The sequence below is a fragment of the Rhinoderma darwinii genome, chromosome 2 (genome assembly GCF_050947455.1).
Source record: "Rhinoderma darwinii isolate aRhiDar2 chromosome 2, aRhiDar2.hap1, whole genome shotgun sequence".
Lineage (NCBI taxonomy): Eukaryota > Metazoa > Chordata > Amphibia > Anura > Rhinodermatidae > Rhinoderma > Rhinoderma darwinii.
Genome location: NC_134688.1, coordinates 88553168 through 88574095, shown reverse-complemented (window position 1 = coordinate 88574095; position 20928 = coordinate 88553168).

The following is a 20928-nucleotide window of genomic DNA, read 5'->3' as shown; positions in this document are numbered from 1 at the left end:
CACAGTCCAAAGGGCATCACGTCATATTCATAGTGACCACCTCGGGTGTTCAATGCTGTTTTCCATTCGTCATCTTTGAGGATATGGATCAAGTTACAAGTTAGTAGATCCAGCTTTGGAAAAGCTTGGCCCCACAAATTTTGTCGAAGAGCTCAGAGACTAGAGGCAAGGAGTATTTATTCTTGACTGTGATTAAGTTTAAACCACGGTAGTCGATACATGGCCAGAGAGATCCAACTTTCTTTTCTACAAGAAAGAATCCGGCTCCGGCTGGAGAAGTAGACTTCCTGATAAACCCCCTCTCAAGGTTCTCCTTGACATACTGTATGCCGACATGGCCTGGGTTTCTGGCAAGGAGAGAGGATAAACCCGTCCATGAGTAGGTGAAACTTCAGGGAGCAATTGAATTGGACAATCGTAGGGACGATGGGAAGGAAAGACCTCAGCCTCCTTCTAGCTGAAGACATCTGCAAAACAAGCATACTATGGAAGCAGTCCAGAGAGTGACTGAGGCATCGGGGACAGGACAGGATGGACCTGAGGCAGGCAGCGGTGATCCCCACTGGAGGACCTCTCCGGAATTCCAGTCGAGGACAGGAGTGTGTTGGTGAAGCAATGGCATTCCGAGCAGGAAAGGGTTAATAGCTTTTGGTAGGACATAAAAAGATATTTGTTCCGAGTAAAGAACTCCCACTAGCAACTTCAGAGATTTAGTGATGGAAAGAATTGGATCAGGCAGAGGTTGGCCATTCACAGAAATGACCGCCAGAGGTTTCTCCAGAGAAATTATGGGCAAGTGGAGACGGTCTACTAAGGCTTGTTGGATGAAATTCGCAGCCACTCCAAAATCCAGAAGCAGGAATTGAGTGCAATTCTTCACCAGTGGAGGTTATAACAGGAATTGAGAGTTTGTGAAAGAATTTTGCAGTTGGCGTCGATCCACCTAGGGTAGTCTATTCTACCAACGCTAAGTGCTGGAGTTTCCCGGCTTCTGGGGGTATTGACGTACAAAATTACCCTTATTAACATAGTACAGACATAATCCTGCTGAACGTCTATGCTGCTGCTCCTGGTCATAAAGCCTGAGTCTGTCCACCTGCATTGGCTCTTCAGGGACAAGAACCGAAGGATGTTGCAAAGGTCTCTGGAGCCTAGGCGCCAGTCTGTATGACCTTTTTTCTCTACAAACTTCCTGGGCGCGTTCTAGGAACCTCATGTCGATCCGTGTAGGCAGAAGTATTAGGGCATCCAAGAAAAATGGAAGATCTCGGGCAGCTGACTCATCTTTTATATTTGGAGCTAATCCTTGCCAAAAGGTTTCTACCAAGGCCTCATTATTCCAGGCAAGCTCTGCTGCCAAAGTACAGGACTGGATAGCATACTCTCCTAACGTCGACTACCCTTGGCGGAGAGTTTGAAGTGTAGCAGCTGCCGAGGACATTCGGCCCGATTCTTCAAACCCTGTGCGAAAATTTTCCAGAACTAGCTGTAGGTTGGAAGACTCCGGCCGCTTAAGCTCGGGTTTGCCCACGTCTGAGCTTCGCCAGAGAGGAGGGAGACATTAAAAGCAACCTTGGTAAGATCAGAGGGGAAGAGGTGTGCGTACAACTGGAAGTGAATCTTACACTAGTTAGGAAAGCCCCTACAGGTTGTTGCATCTTGTCACGTTGGGTTCGAGGACCCACTGGGCCGTACCCCCTTGGCGGTATGGCAGCTGGCCAACAGGACGCAGGTAACAGTCTATAGTTCGTATACGGTACCTGTGGCAGCTCGGACAGTAGCAAGGCAGGCTCGGCTGGGACAAGGCAGCAGGCAGACGTCAGGCATGGTGTAGCAGGACAGGCGTGGTATGCAGCACAGCACGACTACAGATCAGCACGGCACTTGACCAGGATTCCACGGGATACAGGATACAGCTACGGGAAACACTGGGAACTTGAATAAACTAGGAGACCATTTGCATAGACAAACTTTAGATATTACAACAATGCTCAGGCATGGGAGGAAGGGGCTGGGCCCTTCTTATAGTCCAGGGTGCTCATGGGCTAATTATACATAAGAGTCCGGTGCATGCGTTGCACCTTTAAGAGCGGGCATGAGCATGCTCGCGCACCCTACGGGACCTGGCCGAGGTGAGCGGAAGTGAGCACTGGCATCTCCTGAGGAGGAGACTGGGGCCAGCACTTGCAGACCCATGGCTGCGGCCGTCAGGAGGTGAGTGAACGTGATAGCCCGCAGCCATGGACATGACAGTATCCCCCCTCTTACGCCCCCTCTTCTTGGGACCAGAGAGAAACTTCTTCAGAAGGATAGGAGCATTGAGGTTCTCCTCTGGCTGCCAGGACCTCTCTTCAGGACCAAACCCCCTCCAATCCACCAAATAAAAAGTCTTTCCTCTTACTTTCTTGGTGTCCAAGATCTCCTTAACCGCTGGAGGCAACCGCAGGGCTAGGAGTCTTGGTAAAGCGGTTCAGAACCACCGGTTTCAGAAGGGAGACATGGAAGCAGTTGGGAATCTTGAGGGTAGGAGGCACCCGAAGCTTGTAGGTGACAAGGTTGATCTCAAAGGGTCAGAGTAACCTGGGAGCAAGTTTGTATGATGGCACCCTCAGTCAAATATTCCTGGAGGACAGCCAGACCTTCGTGCCAGGGAGAAACGGAGTGAGTTCTCTTCTCCTTGTGTCCGCCTTGCGTTTCATGCGGTCGACCGCCAGCAGGATGGAGGATCGAGTCTGCTGCCAGATCTGCAGAAAATCCCTAAAAGCAGTGTCAGCAGCTGAAAATGTCAGGTCCGTATATCAGGGAAGCTCCTTTCTCCCTGTCATTTCACACCGAATAACCACCTCTGTAAATTGAAAGCTGAAGGCATGCCTGGAAAGAAGTGAACGAGTCAGAAATGTTCGCTACACAACTTTCCCTTCATCAGAAAAGAGGAGAACTGAACTTTATTCAGAACAAAGAAACAGACAGAGGAGACACATGCCCCTCCCTCGAGATGTGGGACTTGCTTAAGTCCCATTGGCTCCTCAGCTGTAAGTTTTCCTGTACATTCTTCTGCACACTCCTCTTTGCATTCCAGGGGTCGGTGTCTTCCATAGGCGTGTTATGCAGGCTCTTTGTGCTCCATGAATCCAATCTCTTTGTGTAATATACTGAATATATATATATATATATATATATATATATATATATATATATATATATATATGTAAGGATAATATTTTTCAAACAATATACATGGTAATGATGCCTGACAGTCCCCCCTAAAAATATTATTCTTCTATCCCTGAGTCTTGCCTATCAACCTACCACTGACCACTCGAACCAGGCGGGTAGGGGTTTTGGATTTCTTCACCAGCTTGAGACGAGCTACTCCTTATAAGTAACCCCCCTTTGCACCTGGACTTCCAAGGTTTCTGAATGGTCCTAACTGTCCCTATTCTCCTCAGTATACAGGATAGTTGTCTTTAAAGGGACTGTCAGTGTCACCTTGTCTATTTGTGTAAGCATAGTGGGCACAGTCTGTTCTACAGCTTTCGTCATCATTTTCCTGATACAAGGGAAAACACAGCACACAAGGACAGAGAATAGTATTAAAAAGGCGACTACCACTACTCCTATTTGTGCTAATATTTTCTACCATCCAGTCATCCATGAGAAATACTGGTCCCATGGGTCGGTAATACCTGAGTTCCTTTTCAACTCCTGAGATAAGCTCTCCAGCTTATGTATGGCCATTGTGACTTTTCCTTTGGGCCCGGTGTTGTCGGGGATATACGTACAGCAGGTTGTCCCTATCATTCGGCATACCCCACCTTTTTCAGCCAATATCATATCAAGAGCCATTCTATTCTGGAATGTCATAGTTGAGGTGGGCCCTAGTTGGTCGGCTAACCCTTGTAAAGCATCTCGGGTATAATTTACAAACCGCTGCTGGTTGTAATATATAGAATTAATCCAGTCTACATTTTTATTAACAGTCAACTATTATTTATATCAATAATTGGGATAAGAGACTCAAATTCTGCCTTCACCTGATCTTTGGCCTTGAACTCGTTTGGCACCCCCCTCGGGACACCAATTGTATCTATATACACATGTGGATCGAAGCTTCCCCTTGGGGATGCTTCCCTCTTTCTGCGGGGGTAAGATCCTTTCATTGGGTCTTCATTTGAACCTTCACCAAGAATGTGGAAAGGCATAATTGCTTTAGCCAATGCACATTCTCCTTTCCATTGCCCCTCAAGTCTGGTTCTGATTTTCATATCCCCACATATCCAGTATATATCACCCAAAAACTGCACCTGATTCTGAGTGATAGATGTATTTAATGAGCTGTACTTTGAACAGTACCCTTCCGGAAAGTTCCCTATGAACCGGCCATTCCCTTCTGTATTGGTGTAACATGTGTAGTTGCCTTTGTAGATGGTAAGTCCCTGGGCTTGTTTGGGTATCGTGGTGACTATGGGGTATTCCTTTTTCCAAGACTCGCATACTGTGTGGTCTAATGTTATATTGGTGTATAGTCTTAGGAAACATTCTTCAGCATGGTCAGGAATATTAAGTGGTACTATCCCCAGGTGTGGCCGGGCTCCTGCACACACATAGCAGTTGGACTTATTCACTTTCCGTGTCGTGTATTGTACCCACTCTAACGAGACATTATGGTCCCCAAATCCGGTTTCTACAGCCATAGTGTCTTCCAATCCCGGGTCAGCCATGGCCATCATTTTTTTATGCATCTGTATTTGGGATAGCAACACTTTTATCAGTCTCTCAGGGTTCAACTTTCTCCATTCTCGGGAGTCTACCATATCTTTTAGTTTGAATTTTCCCATTTCTCTGTTTACTCCCCCATAGGTCCCTAATACGTATGTGTCTTGGTCTGTGTTACTAGGGTTTTCTATGGTGAGGATCAAATTTAATCCTGACAGACCACATGCTTTACTTGATAACGTCATTCTAGTTAGAAGTGACTTCCCATTAATGTCTTTCTTTTCTAAGGCACTCTGTGTGCGATATCCCCAATGGTCCCCCGTGTTCCAGCCCACCGCCTTCCAGGATGTACAATGATTGCCGTAATACTTGTCTGTTACACATATATATTGAGTGCCTCGATCGCACAGGTGATAAGCATTCCAATATCCGCATGTTTGTTTGACACAACTATGTTTGTTTCTGAAGGATGTTACAGACTCAAAATCAAACTGGTATGTAGCTACATGTGTACTAGAAGAATTATACCAAAAAGTGGTCCCCGCATCAGCCTGGGAGATTCCTACATGTTCCCCCTCAACACTCTGTGCAATAACACGAAAAAGGATAAGGATGTACATGGTGACAGTCATTCTTTGGAAGAGATCCTCTTGCAGTGCGAGGCGTGGATCCATGTCGGCCTTCCTTCCAGCTTAACTGCAGTGGGCGAGATCAGGAGGACCTGGTATGGACCCTCAAATCTGGCTTCTAAGGCCCCTCTGAGCCATTCTTCTCTCTCGTGGGTCGGGGCTTGTTTTTGAAATTCCTGGAGGGTCCTAACTCCTGGATTATCCATTTTCTCCCCCTCCTGCTCTTCTTCCTTCCTTTTACCCCTCCTCGTTATTACGTACACACCTGCCTCCTCTCGAGGTCCTATGGCTGCTTGCTTAGCCTCTTGATCCGCAAACAAATTTCCTTGGGCTTCTGCCATATGGGTTTTCCCATGTGCTTTAATTTTGATTACCGCCACTCGCAGGGGAAGCTGGAGGGCCTCCAGTAAATTCTCCACCGCCTCTGCATTCTTGATAGGGGATCCGGTGGCTGTCTTGTAGCCCCGTATGGCCGATAGCTGACCAAAATCATGCGCCACCCCGAATGCATATCTAGAGTCAGTATAGATATTGACGGTTCGTCCTTCTGCATGTCTGCAGGCTTCAGCTAGGGCTATCAGCTCCGCCTCTTGCGCTGACATGTGTGGCGGAAGAGATCTGGCTGTAATAACCGTGTTAGAGGATACCACAGCATATCCAGTGTGGAAAGACCCCATTCATGCGCATATCTGGATCCATCAGTGAAGACGGTAAGGTCAGCATTGACTATCATCTGTTCAGTCACCGTGGGCAAATGTGATGTTTCATGGTGCATTACCTGAAGGCAGTCGTGTTCGTGGGCATCTGGATCATCATGATCCGTCATAAGCGGGGGGTTAGGAGTGTGAGAAGAAAACCCATCTGTATAATCCCCCCTCAAGAGAGGAAGCAGTGTGGCCGGATTCAGGATTGTGCATCGCTGTAGGGTCACATTTTCTGGGAGAAGAAGAGAACATTGGAGTCTCATATGCCGCTGTGTAGACAGATGCTTTTGTTGGCTTTGATCAAGGATGGCTTTGAGATCATGTGGAGCCAATATCGTAACTGAATGTCCTAGAAGAATGTCAGACGTTTTATCCAGCAATTCCTTGGCGGCCAGCACAGCTTTGAGACATACAGCGGCCGCTTGTGAGACAGAGTCCAATTTACAAGAGTAATATCCAATGGGACGGTGTGTCCCGCCATGGTGTTGGGCTAACACTCCGGATGCATGGCCGTGGTATTCTGACACGAAGAGGAAAAACGGTCGCTGATAGTCGGGGATGCCAAGGGCTGGCGCGGAGACAATAAGGTCTTTGTACCGCATCCACGGCTTCCACAGGTAGATGTGGATTCCAGACTACATCCTTCAAGGCAGCATACAGCGGTTGCATAAGGGCAGAAGCATTGGGAATCCACTGTCTACAGTAAGTGACCATACCCAGGAACGCTTGGAGTTGTTGCACTCCCCTTGGGAGGGGAATATCTCGAATAGCAAACTTCCGGTCTTCAGTAAGGTGTTTCATCCCCTGAGAAATGCAGTGTCCTAGGAAAACAACTTTGGTGGCACACCACTGGAGCTTCTTCAGAGAGACCTTACAATTAATTTTCGCAAGAAACTGGAGCAGGCGTAGAGAGAGATGATGACTCGTCTGTTTGTCCGGACAACAAAGGAGTAGGTCATCCACGTATTGGAGGAGTGTGGCTTCAGGGTGAGTTCGTATCCAAGGATCCAGGCACATGGAGAGGGCCTGAGAAAAATGATTGGGTGAGTTCTGTGCTCCTTGTGGCATAACTGTCCAAGTGTACTGAGCTCCCCTGTAGGTGAACGCAAAGAGATACTGACAATCAGGATGTAGAGGGACACTGAAGAAAGCATTGGCCAAATCAATAACCGCGAAGTACGTAGATTCGGGTGCAATGTTACTCAGCAGAGTATGCGGGTTGGGGACCACTGGAGTTTCTAGTACCGTGGCAGCGTTAACTGCTCTCAGATCCTGGACCAAGAGAAATTTATCGGGCTCACCTTTCTGAGTTTTCTTCTTCACAGGGAAGAGGGGGGTATTGGCTGGAGATATGCAGTGGATAAGGGCGCCATTCCGTAGTAGTCCCTGAACCTGGGCTCCTAAGGAAGCTTCTTGTGTAGCCTTCAAAGGATATTGTGGGAGCCGTGGTATGTGCACACCTTCTTTGAGGAACACTTGAACAGGTGGAACGGGTAATCTCCCTATATCTTCCGGGCCTGTGGACCACAAAGAATCGGGGATCTGATTGTAGAAATATTCCGGAATGGGGGTGGGAGGGGGTTGGTGTAGAAGCAAAGGGATAGCCCTGATCTGACAGGTCTCTTCCTGGGACAGAGGAGTGTCCAAATCGAGGTACATTCCAGAGTCTTCGTAGCGGATAATTGCGTGAAGTTTTTGTAACAAGTCTGCTCCCAACAGGTTGAGAGGACAGGTATTGGAAACCACAAATCTGGAGAGAATCTTTTGCTGGGCCCCAACAGGTACGGGGTAGGTGAGCCTAGAAGAAGATGGCTTGCCGTCTACACCAACGCAGGAGATATAATCTTCAGATATGAAACTGTCAGCAGGTAGATCCTTAGTTCTTATGACTGATCTGGCTGCACCCGTGTCCACTAGAAAAGGCAAAGAGTGGCCTCCCACCAGGATCCTAACAGAAGAAATAGGTCCAGACTGTGCAGTAACAGAGGCCATGGTGGGCACGGGCTTGCCGGTTCCCTAAGGTCGGTAAGGGCGTTCCGGAGAGCGATTACTGTAATCTCCTCAAGGTCGTGGATCGGGTTGATTGGCCGGACGAGTTCTGCAGTGTCGCGTAAAGTGCCCCGGATCCCCACATCTATAACAGGCGAGGTCTCCACTGGCCCTTCCAGGACCCTGAGCGTCAGGATATTTCCTTGTTAGTCTCGCTGGTATGGGTCTAGGCTCGTAAGATCGTTGAGGAGGACGGTAAGCCTGTTGCGGGTAGAGAGGGGGGCGTCGCTCTGCTGGTCCGGCGTACATAATTGTATTGATATCCTGGCACACGGCCACCTTTGTAGACTCCTGTGGGGTGGGGGCGGGTTGCTTTTCAATAGCTTTAGCTATGAGGAGGACCTTCCTGGGATCCATGTCAACATATTCCGGCCTTCCCTCCACCAACTTCTTCTTGATATGTTCCTTGAGACCATTAACAAAGGAGGACACTAACAACACCTGTTGCATTTTGACTTTAACATCAAACCCCTGGTCTTGGAAAAGGGATTGTATCCGGGCATAGAACTTCTCCACTGACTCTGTGGTGTCTTGGGTGCAGTCTGAAATACTCGTAGAAGATTCCGTTAACCTATCCCTGAGCCATCCTTGCATTTGACGGCAAAACACATCTCCTGATTCATAAGTTACCTGATTTGGTACTTGTGTATCATCTAAGGCAGACTGGATTATGGGCCAGAAACTATCCCCCGCCTTGATGCTAGTGATGAGTTGCAAATCCTTCCATGCTGCTGAGTATGTCTGTTGAATTTGTCTGAGTCTCCTGTAGAACGGCATAGGATTCTTGTCCGGGTCCGGGAGTTGGCTCACAATCTGGTTCACTTGCGTCGGATTGAAGGCCACATATTTGTTGGGTGCGTCACCTTGGGACGTGGTCGTGGTCGTAGGTGGGTCAGGGACTGGAGGAGAGCCGGGGATGGCGGAGGAGGCGGCTGTGGTAATCCCGATCTCCTGAGGCAGTGTCGCATCGGGGAGTACCACGATGGGTGTGGATATGGGAACTAGAGGTAAGGCTGTAGGAGGGGGTGGGTAGACCGGTGGGCGGGGTAGGCCAGGTAGCAGTTCATCCGGATCTTCAGGGAACATCTCCTTCAGTGCTTGGACAGTAACATCATCATTGCTAATTAATCTGATTTCCTCCAGGGATGGCACTGCTGGGTGATGCCGTATGGCCTGAACAATTGCCTGTGCGCATGCTTGAGGTGGGAACCCGAAAATTCCTGCACTAATAGCTGGGAGTGCTATGGTTGTGAGACGTTTATAATTGGCGAAATCCAGAATCCTGCGGACAGTTGTTTGAAGCTGTTGAACACAGTGCTCGTGATTCTCGGCCTCATACACAGGGCCTACTGCATGTACTTTCAGGGTGCAGGGGAGATTTCCTGGGCCTGTGGATACCAGATCTGTCACTCTAAGTGGGCCTTGTTCCTGAACTATGAGATCGCTGTCACGTTGGATTCCGACACCTCCAGCGTGTACTATTGCTCTGGCTACCCCTCGCATATGGCGGAGCTTACTATTAGCTGGATTGACAATTGAATCCACTCGCTGGGTGACAATATCGCCCATTCCTGCTATCAACAAAGTGTCAGCAGGCCACACCAGTCTTTTTGCTAATGGTTCCCAGTGCTGTGGGTGTCCTGAATCAGAGAAAGTATCCCTCTCTTCCACTGGTGGGGACTCTGGTATGTGAAATGTGACATGGCCTGGGATCTTACTGACCGGGAGGGGGAGCGTACAATCCTCTTTCACAGCATGTAACTCATGCTGGGATTCCTTGTCTTCATCCGGTTCACACTGACTCCTTCTCTTCGCCATTTCACGTTGAAAGGCCGGGCTATTAAGAAAGTCATCTATGGACGGGAAGCGTCCAGTCATGGTTGGGGGGGACAATAGGGAAAAGGGGCACAAAATCTTTCGGGACATAATAGGCACCATCTGGTGTAAGGACTGGGTATAGTGGTAATGGTGGCTCTATGGTAGCTTCATGTGGAGTAGTAAGATGGCCGCCGGGGGTGGGAACTTCCTGTGACGTACTGATGTCAGTTTTGGGTGTACTGGGCGTGTCGGTGGGTGCGGAAGGGGTTGGTCTAGGGGTTGGGCCTGGGCAGGCTGCTTTGGTTGAGCCGGACGTGAGCTCATCAGGAGGTGAGGGGCGGCCTCTCCCACAGGAAACACATTGTTCAATTGTAAGGGGGTTTTGATGGCCACAATAAGGGCACACCCAAAATGAGGGATGGCGGCCATTATAAGGTGGGGGCTGCTCCTTTGTTGTATAATACATATAACATAATATAATGCCCTTCTTATTCCTAACTTCTGCTTCTTCAAATCCCTCTTTGCTGACCGCTATGGCTGTTCGCTGCCATGCTAAAGCACTTTCCATCAACTTACTATCTTCTAACTTCCCTTTGTTCTCACGAATACCTTTTGCCCAATCTGCGGCTTGGAGCCTACCTCCTCTATGTATCCCACACACATCCATCAATTTCTTCATTTTACTCACATACTGCTTCCCTTCCCTTCGCTTCACTAAATCATGCGAATAGGACTGTCCGGATACGGACGATCCTGGAGATTTGAATATGGACCGTAAACCATCCATTCTAACAGTCTATGTTATACACATAATTTATACATCAATTTTCGGTCTACAACTCTCTGACCTGGTTAATATATATTACCTACAATTTAATACACCACTTATCAGTGCGTTGCACCCCGCATGCGCCTGTCCCACGACTTATCACACGTCTTATCGCACAGTTTACCGTGCCCGCATATCCGCGTATAAGACAGGTTATAATACTATCCACGACTTATCACACATGTACTTATGCCCACGTGCCCCTGTATAAGACAGGTTATAATACTATCCACGACTTATCACACATGTACTTATGCCCGCGTGCCCCTGTATAAGACAGGTTATAATACTATCCACGACTTATCACACTTGTACTTATGCCCGCGTGCCCCTGTATAAGACAGGTTATAATACTATCCACGACTTATCACACATGTACTTATGCCCGCGTGCCCCTGTATAAGACAGGTTATAATACTATCTAGTCCCTAATTACCCAGAGGATGGTTAGTCGGGCGCGACTAAGGTCTCACAGGTTTTCGACCTCACAGCGGAAAATATCACCTCTGTCGCCTGAGATAATCCAGGAAATCAACAAAAGGGTTCTACAGATCACCACAAGACCGTCCACAAACACAGATAAGACGAAGATTCATAAAATCAACTCGCTTACCGTGTTATTGCAGAGGTGATCAAATTCCTTATCAGTGAGCAATCTCGGGTCCTCTGTTTCACCCTGTGATTGTCGGTTATCCGGATTTCGATATTTCCTCGAGTGAGGTCCCATCTGGGGTGCCAAAAATGTCAGGTCCGTATATCAGGAAAGCTCCTTTCTCCCTGTCATTTCACACCGAATAACCACCTCTGTAAATTGAAAGCTGAAGGCATGCCTGGAAAGAAGTGAACGAGTCAGAAATGTTCGCTACACAACTTTCCCTTCATCAGAAAAGAGGAGAACTGAACTTTATTCAGAACTAAGAAACAGACAGAGGAGACACATGCCCCTCCCTCGAGATGTGGGACTTGCTTAAGTCCCATTGGCTCCTCAGCTGTAAGTTTTCCTGTACATTCTTCTGCACACTCCTCTTTGCATTCCAGGGGGCGGTGTCTTCCATAGGCGTGTTATGCAGGCTCTTTGTGCTCCATGAATCCAATCTCTTTGTGTAATATACTGAATATATATATATGTAAGGATAATATTTTTCAAACAATATACATGGTAATGATCCCTGACAGTACCTCGGACGTATCATGCACCGGCAGAGGAATTTGTGGGTGTTGGCCATAGACAATAAAGAATGGTGTATTCCTTGTGGACTCGCTGGTGTGATTATTGTAAGAGAATTCAGCCCACGGAAGCAGCTGCACCCAGTCATCATGCTGCTCGGAGATGAAGTGGCGTAGGTAGTTCTCCAAGATCTAATTGATCCTCTCGACCTCACCATTGGACTGAGGATGTTATGCTGAGGAAAAGTCCAACTTTACACCTAGGAGTCCGCAGAGGGCTCTCCAGAACTTCAAGGTGAACTGAGCCCCACGATCAGACACAATATGCTGCAGCAAGCCGTGCAGGCAGAAGATGTGTTGGATGAAAAGCTTGGACAGTTGAGGAGCAGAAGGAACGAAGTGGGCCATCTTCAAAAATCGATCCACCACCACCACCCAGACAGTTCTGCATCCAGCAGAGAGAGGCAGGTCAGTGATAAAGTCCATAGATAAATGCTGCCAGGGAGCATCGGGCACAGGCAATGGCTGGAGCAGGAAAGGAGGGCTGAAGTGAGCGACCTTGTTAGCTGCACACACTGAACAGGAAGAAACAAAGTCCATAATGTCGCTGGGAAGCGTGGGCCACCAGAAATGATGGGCAATCAGATCTCGGGTCTTACGGGTACCTGCGTGACCTGCCAGTCTAGAGGAGTGTCCCCAGCAGAGGATTCTCCCTCTTTCAGCAAGGCACACAAAAGTCCTCCCTGGAGGAATGTCCCCAACTTGCAGGGGGTTGACAGAGACAATGCAAGACGGATCAATAATGTTCTGTGGAATCTCCATGGTGTCTTCTGTCTCAAAAGACCTGGGCAAGGCATCGATCCTCACATTTTTGTCAGCCGGGCGATAATGGAGATCAAACTGGAACCTGGTAAAGAACAGCAACCCCCTGGCTTGACGAGGATTCAGCCGTTGGGCCGTCTGGAGATAGGTGAGTTTTTTGTAGTCTGTAAACATTAGGATGGGATGAGCTGCACTCCCTAGTACATGTCTCCACTCCTCCAGAGCCAATTTGATGGCCAGTAACTCCCAATCCCCAATAGAGTAGTTGCGTTCTGCGGAAGAGAAGAGCTTAGAGAAATATCCACATACCATTGACTTGCCCTTGGAACCTCTCTAAAACAGGAGTGCACCAGCACCGACAGAGGAGGCGTCCACCTCCAACAAGAACTGTAGAGAAACATCTGGATGATGAAGTATAGAGACTGATGTGAAGGCATTCTTCAGGCTAATGAATGTGGACTCTGCCTCAGGAGTCCACACCTTGGCGTGCATGCCCTTCTTGGTGAGGTTAGAGATAGGAGAAGTCAGTGAGGAGAAGTTTGGGATGAACTGTCTGTAAAAATTGGCGAATCCCAGAAAGCGCTGTATGGCCCAAAAGCCTTGAGGGCGTGGCCATTCCAGGACGGACTTTACCTTTTCAGGATCCATCTCGAGACCTCGATTCGAGACGATGCAGCCCAGGAAGGGTAGAGCATCTCTCTCAAACACGCACTTCTCCAAATTACGGTACAGACGATTCTCCCTTAACCGCAGCAAAACTTGACGGACATGTCTCTGATGAGTCATGGGATCTGGAGAAAAAATCAAGATGTCATCAAGATAGACTACTACACAAACATAGAGGAGGTCACGGAAGATGTCATTAACGAACACCTGGAAGACCGCGGGAGCATTACACAGGCCGAAGGGCATTACTAGATATTCATAGTGTTCATCACGGGTGTTAAATGCAGTCTTCTATTCATCACCCTGGAGGATCCGGATTAGGTTGTAAGCCCCACGCAGGTCTAGTTTAGAAAAAATCTTTGCACCACGTATACGATCAAATAGTTTTGAGATCAATGGCAACGGATACTTATTTTTCACCGTGATCTGGTTGAGACCCCGGTAGTCGATACAAGGACACAGAGAACCATCCTTTTTCTTGACAAAGAAGAACCCGACTCCTGCCGGGAAGGAAGAGTTCCGTATGAAGCCCCGCTCCAAGTTCTCTTTAATATAGGCGGACATGGACAGAGTCTCTGGTAAGGAGAGAGGATATACCCTACCACGGGGAAGGGATGCACCAGGATTCAGCTCGATAGGACAGTCCTACGCCCGGCGTGGGGGCAGCGTCTCTGCCTCCCTTTTGCTGAAGACGTCCGAAAATGCAGCATAATGACCAGGCAATCCTGCCAATGACTGAGGCAGAGGAGGCTGAGCCGAACTAATCTGTCCCAGGCAACGGTTGTGACACTCGGGACCCCACTGGAGAACCTCACCAGAGTTCCAGTCCAGGACTGGGGCATTTAATCGGAGCCAAGGCAGGCCCAGCAGCACGGGATTATCGGCCTTGGAGAAGACAAAGAACGATAACAGAGTGGATAGCTCCCACTTGGAGCCTCAGCAGCTTGGTCACAGCTATAACTGGGTCTGGCAGAGTTAGTCCATTTACCGATGCAACCATCAACGACCTCTCCAGAGGAGTAGTGGGTAAATGAAGAAGATCCACCAGGTCTCTACAAATGAAATTAGCAGCGGATCCAGAGTCCGGATACGAAGAGACCCGATACATTTTCTCACCGGACACTATGGTCACGGGTATGAACAATTTAGACGGAAGTGCTTTTTTACCCAAGGTTGTCTTTTCTAGCAACCCTAGGCTTTGGGACCTTTGGGGACACAGACGCACAAGATGGCCTCCGAGTCTGCAATATAGACAGAGTCCCGAAGTGTGTCTGCGCTATTTCTCCTGGGTGGATAGCTTACACTGGTCCATCCTCACAGACTCCTTAGAAGGATCGGCACTTGAGGACAGCAGAGGTTGCTGCAAGGATGGGACTGGACTAGGAAGGCCTCCCTCCCGACAAGCTTCTTGGAGCCGTTCTCAGATCCTCATATCAATCCGGGCGGACAGAAGGATGAGGTCATCCAGGGTAGACGGTAGAACTCGAGCGGCAAGTTCGCCCTTAATCTTAGGAGACAATCCCTGCCAGAATGTAGCCACCAGGGCTTCAATGTTCCACAACAGTTCTTCCGCCAGGGTGCGAAAGGGGATGGCATACTCGCCCATGGAGGTGTCTCCTTGGCGTAGGTTTAGCAAGGAAGCCGCTGCAGATGAGACTCATCCAGGCTCCTCAAACACCATGTGAAAAGTCCGGAGGAAGCCCTGGAAGTCACTGGTCTCGGGTCCTTTTCTCTCCCAGATAGGATTCGCCCATGCAAGAGCCTTGCCAGTAAGGAGAGAGATGATGAAAGCAACCCTTGCGCCATCAGACGAAAATGCCCTTGATTACAGGCTGAAGTGGATCTGGCACTGGTTCAAAAATCCATGACAGGTACCTGCATCTCCATCATAGGTCAGGAAGTGGCAAAGAAAAACGGGGATCAATACTACCAGAAAGTGTAGTCTGAGGATCAACACTGCCAGGAGGTGTAGTAGGAGGAACGGCAGATTGTGCCTCCTGCCCACGTCCGAGAATGTTCAAGGACTGGAGGTGTTGGTCCTGTCAAAACCGGAGGTCCAGCATATCCGCCCGCATCTCTTGTGACGTCATTTTGGTCTTGGATCGACCAGCGGGGTCCATGGCCTGAGCGTACTGTCACGTTGGGTTCGTGGACCCACTGGGCCGTACCGCCTTGGCGGTATGGCAGCTGGCCAACAGGACGCAGGTAACAGTCTATAGTTCGTATAGGGTACCTGTGGCAGCTCGGACAGTAGCAAGGCAGGCTCGGCTGGGACTAGGCAGCAGGCAGACGTCAGGTGTTGTGTAGCAGGACAGTTGTGGTATGCAGCACAGGACGACTACAGCTCAGCACGGCACTTGACCAGGATAGCACGGGATACAAGTACGGGAAACACTGGGAACTGGAATACACTAGCAGACCATTTGCATAGACAAACTTTGGGTATGACAACAATGCTTAGGCATGGGAGGAAGGGGCTGGGCCCTTCTTATAGTCCAGGGTGCTCATGGGCTAATTATACATAAAAGTCCCGTGCACGCGCTGCCCCTTTAAGAGCGGGCACGAGCATGCGCGCGCACCCTACGGGACCTGGCCGAGATGAACGGAAGTGAGCACTGGTGTCTCCTGAGGAGGAGACTGGGGCCAGAGCTCGCAGACCCATGGCTGCGGCCGTCAGGAGGTGAGTGAGCCTAACGGCCCGCGCCCATGGACATGACACATCTCCATTGTAACGAGGTGGAAGTGGCAATTATATTACGGACCCAGAACTAAGTGGAGTGCTGGCGGGCAGTGCAGAATGTGAGGCAGCAACTGAAGCAAGATCCAAACGTGTGGCAATAGCATTGGCTGCTAGCAGAAGCTGATCCTGGCGTGCTCGGAGATCTCGCATATCTGCTTGAATTGCTTGGACTGTTGTCTTGGATTGACTAGCGTGGTCTATGGCCTGAGCAAAGTGTCAAGGCTATGGGGTATGTGGACCCGCTGGGCCACTCTGCCATACTGGAGTAGCAGCTGGTCAAACAAAATGGCAATGACAGTCAATAGGGAGAAAGTACCTGGGTTGTTGGTTTGTGCCGGATAATCAGGAGCAAGCTGGTGCCAGATTATCAGGAGCTGGCTTTTGCTGGACTATCGGAAGCTGGCTTGTGCCGTACTTACGGAATTTCTCTGATACTGGACTTGAACACAGAAGTTGTCTCGGACAATGGACTTTGCAAGGAGACACAGATGGTGAAGTCGTCTCAGACAATGGACTTAAACACTGAGACATCTCGGATAATGGACTTGAACACAGAAGTTGTCTCGGGCAATAGACTTGATACGGACACTTGGACCCTGGATACTGGATACCGGATACAGGATACTGCCGGGGAACCATTTGCATGACAAACACTGGGAAGACACAACATTGCTCAGGCACTGAGGAAAGGCGCAGGGTTCCTTTTAAAGGCCAGGGTGCTCAGGGATAGGTTGGGGATAATTTTACTGGTGCGCGCCCTGGTCCTTTAAGACTTGGCACAAAAGTGTGCGCGTTGGCCCTTTAAGGCTTAGCACAAGCGCATGCTCACCCTATAGGACAGCTGGGGTGAGAAAACAGAGAGCACAGCGTGCAGGCGTCCCTGTGAAGGGGGATGCCAGTGAAGGGACACAGTCCTGCGGTCGCGGCCGCTAGTATATGGGGAATGCCAGCGGTGAGTCCAACAAGCAAGTGCAACCTGAAGTGGGGAAACTATAGCACAGCCACATCCCAAACACGGAATACATCCACACGATAGCATTTAAAGACACAGTAAGAAAGTAATACAAAAGAACAATACAACGGCCCCATTCTCTTGGAAATACGATTCCCATATCTTCTGGAGTTTTTGGACAGCAAGAATAGCATAGTCTGCAGCAATATATTTGCAGTCGAAAACAATGAAATCGCAATTGAATTCTGACAAACTCCAAAATAAGTCGATGGGTATTTTCAGTATTTATGTGGGATCCTTTTGAAAACAGATCCATCAAACCTGTCATGGCAAGAATGAAAGTCATAGCACTAGTGTAAACAGAGGCTGACCCACATAACTAGCATCATATGCAATGGTGTTAAAGAGGCTCTGTCACCAGATTATCAAATCCCTATCTCCTATTGAATGTGATGGGCGCTGCAATGTAGATTTGCATAAATATAAAATTGCTCATAACTTGGGCAAAAATGATCGTTTTTAAAAAAAAACAAAAAAACTTTGCTGTTATCTACATTGCAGCGCCCATCACATTCAATAGGAGATAGGGATTTGATAATCTGGTGACAGAGCCTCTTTAAGCAGCACTAAATACTGCTGACAATAACTCTTGCATATCAAATGTATGAACGGAGATTAGCCCACAATCAGAAGATTTGATATTTTTTACAAACGCAGAGGCACCCCCATCCAGGCACTGTGACCAAAAACGTCTGAAAATACAGAGCTGTTTTCAGGCGAAAACAGCTCCTGCTTTTCAGACGGTTTTTTAACAACTCGCGTTTTTAGCGGCGTTTTTTATGGCCATTTTTGGAGCTGTTTTTCAATGTAGTCAATAAAAAACGACTCCAAAAACGTCCCAAGAAGTGTCCTGCACTTCTTTTGACGAGCCGTCATTTTACGTGCCGTATTTTGACAGTGACGGGCAAAATAAAGGCTCCTGGGAACAGAACATCGTAATTCCCATTGAAAGCAATGGGCAGATGTTTGTAGGCGTATTAGGGGCGTTTTTTTCAGGTGTAATTCGAGGCGTAAAACGCCCAAATTACGTCTGAAACCACTGCATGTGAACATACCCTTGAGGCTTCTTTTCAGGCTTCTTTTGAGGCGTTTTTTGAGGCATTTTTCATAGTGTTCAATGGAAGATCAGCTCCAAAAAAAACGCCTCAAGAAGTGACATGCTACTTCTTTTTACAGAGCGTCTTTTTACGCTCCGTTTTTTGAAACAGAGGCGTAAAAAGACGCCCCGTATGAACTAAATGCTGTTTTTCCCATTGATTTCAATGGGCAGATGTTTGTAGGCGTTCAGCTTCCGTTTTTTGAGGCGTTTTTTTCAGGCGTAAACGCCCCGAAATACGCCTGCAAACACTGTGTGTGAACATACCCTTATAGTATAAGGTAATAAGGTAGTGTAAGGTAGTGCATGGCCCACTGTGACAGGTGATGTTTCACTTGAGAAAAAAAAAAAGTTTCTTTCTTTTATTGGAACCAACAAATTCTTAGATACATTTAATCTCCTATAGAGATTGGATGTTTTCTTATAACATAACGAACATTTCTATACTATCTAGCTATACTAACAGACATGTTAACCCGATCATCTGTAAAACACCAATTACCAGCAAGAGCGGCTCAACCTCTGTGGCCTCACATTTATGTTTCCTCATGTGTAAATGATCTTCATACATGTAGTTTACTCTAGTTCCAAAAAAAAACAAAATGTCACTCATGTAAGTTGAACTTGACAGGTCTGAGGTTATTTTGTTTACATGGTGAAAATATTAAAGTCAAAGACTGTGCTATAAATCCTGCTGAGAATTCATTAAAAGGTGTCCTCTGCCCTTACAGCCAAGGCTCTGTTCTTTCTGTATGACGCAGGGTTCAAAGTTGATGCATTAAGTGTTTTGTGTGTTTGTGCCAAACTGGTAAGATGACTTGCATAGAGTTACTATCAATGGCTAGAAGAATAATAGTATTAAAGTTAAAGGGGTTTTCCAGCCACTAACAATTGATGGTCTATCCTCAGGATAGGCCATCAATAGCTGATGTGACCCATTTTCAGGACCCCACCGATCAGCTGTTTTGAAGGGTCCGCAGCGCTCGTACGAGCACTGCTTCCCCTTCATTTCTTCTTGCTCAGTGTGAGTCCTCGACACGAAAGTCGGACCCGAACCCATCAGCTATGGATGGCCTATCCTGAGGATAGGCCATACATTTTTACTGGCTGGAAAACCCAGTTAAACTCCACCTTTAAGATTGCCACTATTGTCAACAGTTGTAAATCTAGCATTTTTGTTGTTTTTTTATGCTTTTTGCATTTTTACTTATTTTTCAGTTGATTTTGTCTGTGTAAAAAAGCTCACATTGCTAACTGGAAACTGTCAACAGGCTGCTATTAATGGACTGGTTATTCTTATTATGTGTTTATCTTTAGTAGTTTGAGCGCATAATGGCATTATCTTATAAATGGGTTTTGAGTTATGTTAATCAGGCAGTGCAGTGTACAAAAATAACACATTGCTACTTGGAAACTGATAACAGGCTGCTATTGATGAACCAGTTATTTTTTTTTATCATGTGTCTGTCTTTAGTACTTTTAGAGCATAATGCCATAATCTCATAAATAGGTTTTGGATTGGATTGGTTGAATACCTCAATTCAAGTACTACACATTCATAAGTTAAGCAGACAGTGCAGTTAAAAAAAATCTCACATTGCTACACGGAAACTGTCAACAAGCTGCTACTGATGGACCAGTTATTCTCAATATGTATCTCTAATACTTTGAAAGCACAATGGTATAATCTCATAAATAGGTTTTGGATTGGATGAGTACATAAATTCAAGTATTACACATTCATATGTTAAGCAGACCGTGTGGGGTAAAAAAAATCTCACATTTCTACATGGAAACTGTAAACAAGCGGTTATTGATGGATCTGTTATTCTTATTATGTGTCAATATTTGGTGCTTTTAAGTTGGCTTGGCTAAATACTCAAGTTCAAGTACTATACATTCATATGTTAAGACATTTTGGATGCTCATGCCTTAATGACCTTCAAATATTAATACATGAATGAGCTTGGTATAAATTAATACTGTGCTTGGGTATTGACATAAGCTATAGTTAGAGTAAAATATAACATCAATCAGCAGCCAGCCTGCTTCGTGACATTTTCAAGGTAGCAACAATTTGTTTTCTACACTGCTCATAAAAAAACAAAAAATGGCAGTCCACAGAAACCTGATATTATGAGGGTCCCCAAATAGGGAATTCCCATGCAGGAAACACCATACATTCTAGCAGAGGTTAAGGGCGAAGGCCAAGAATTCCTTAGTATTCTACTTGGTATTCTCTTTCCAAGAAGGCCGTCCATCACAATGCGATGACGTATTCGCATCCGCTTGCATAGAGCTTTAGACTGCCCAGATCACAGGATGCTGACCGATGAATGCCTTTCAAATGTGTGGTATAAGACCCAGCATTTTCTTTTTTAAAAACATTTTTCTTGAAGTCAAAAAAATTTGTTACAAATGTAACAACGTTACATATCAATATGCTAACTCCATTCTTGACCCCGTTTGGCTGAGTTTACACAGAGTTTTTTGCAGGCAGAAAATTCTGCCTCAAAATTCCAGACGAAATTTTGAGGCTGATTTTGATCTGCCTGCACGCCGTTTGCTGCATTTTTCGCTCGCGCCCATTGAGCGCCACCGGCAAAAACGCTGCGAAATACGCTTTCTCTGTCTCTGAAGATAGGGCATGTCGCTTCTTTTTCCCGTGACCATTTTTTAC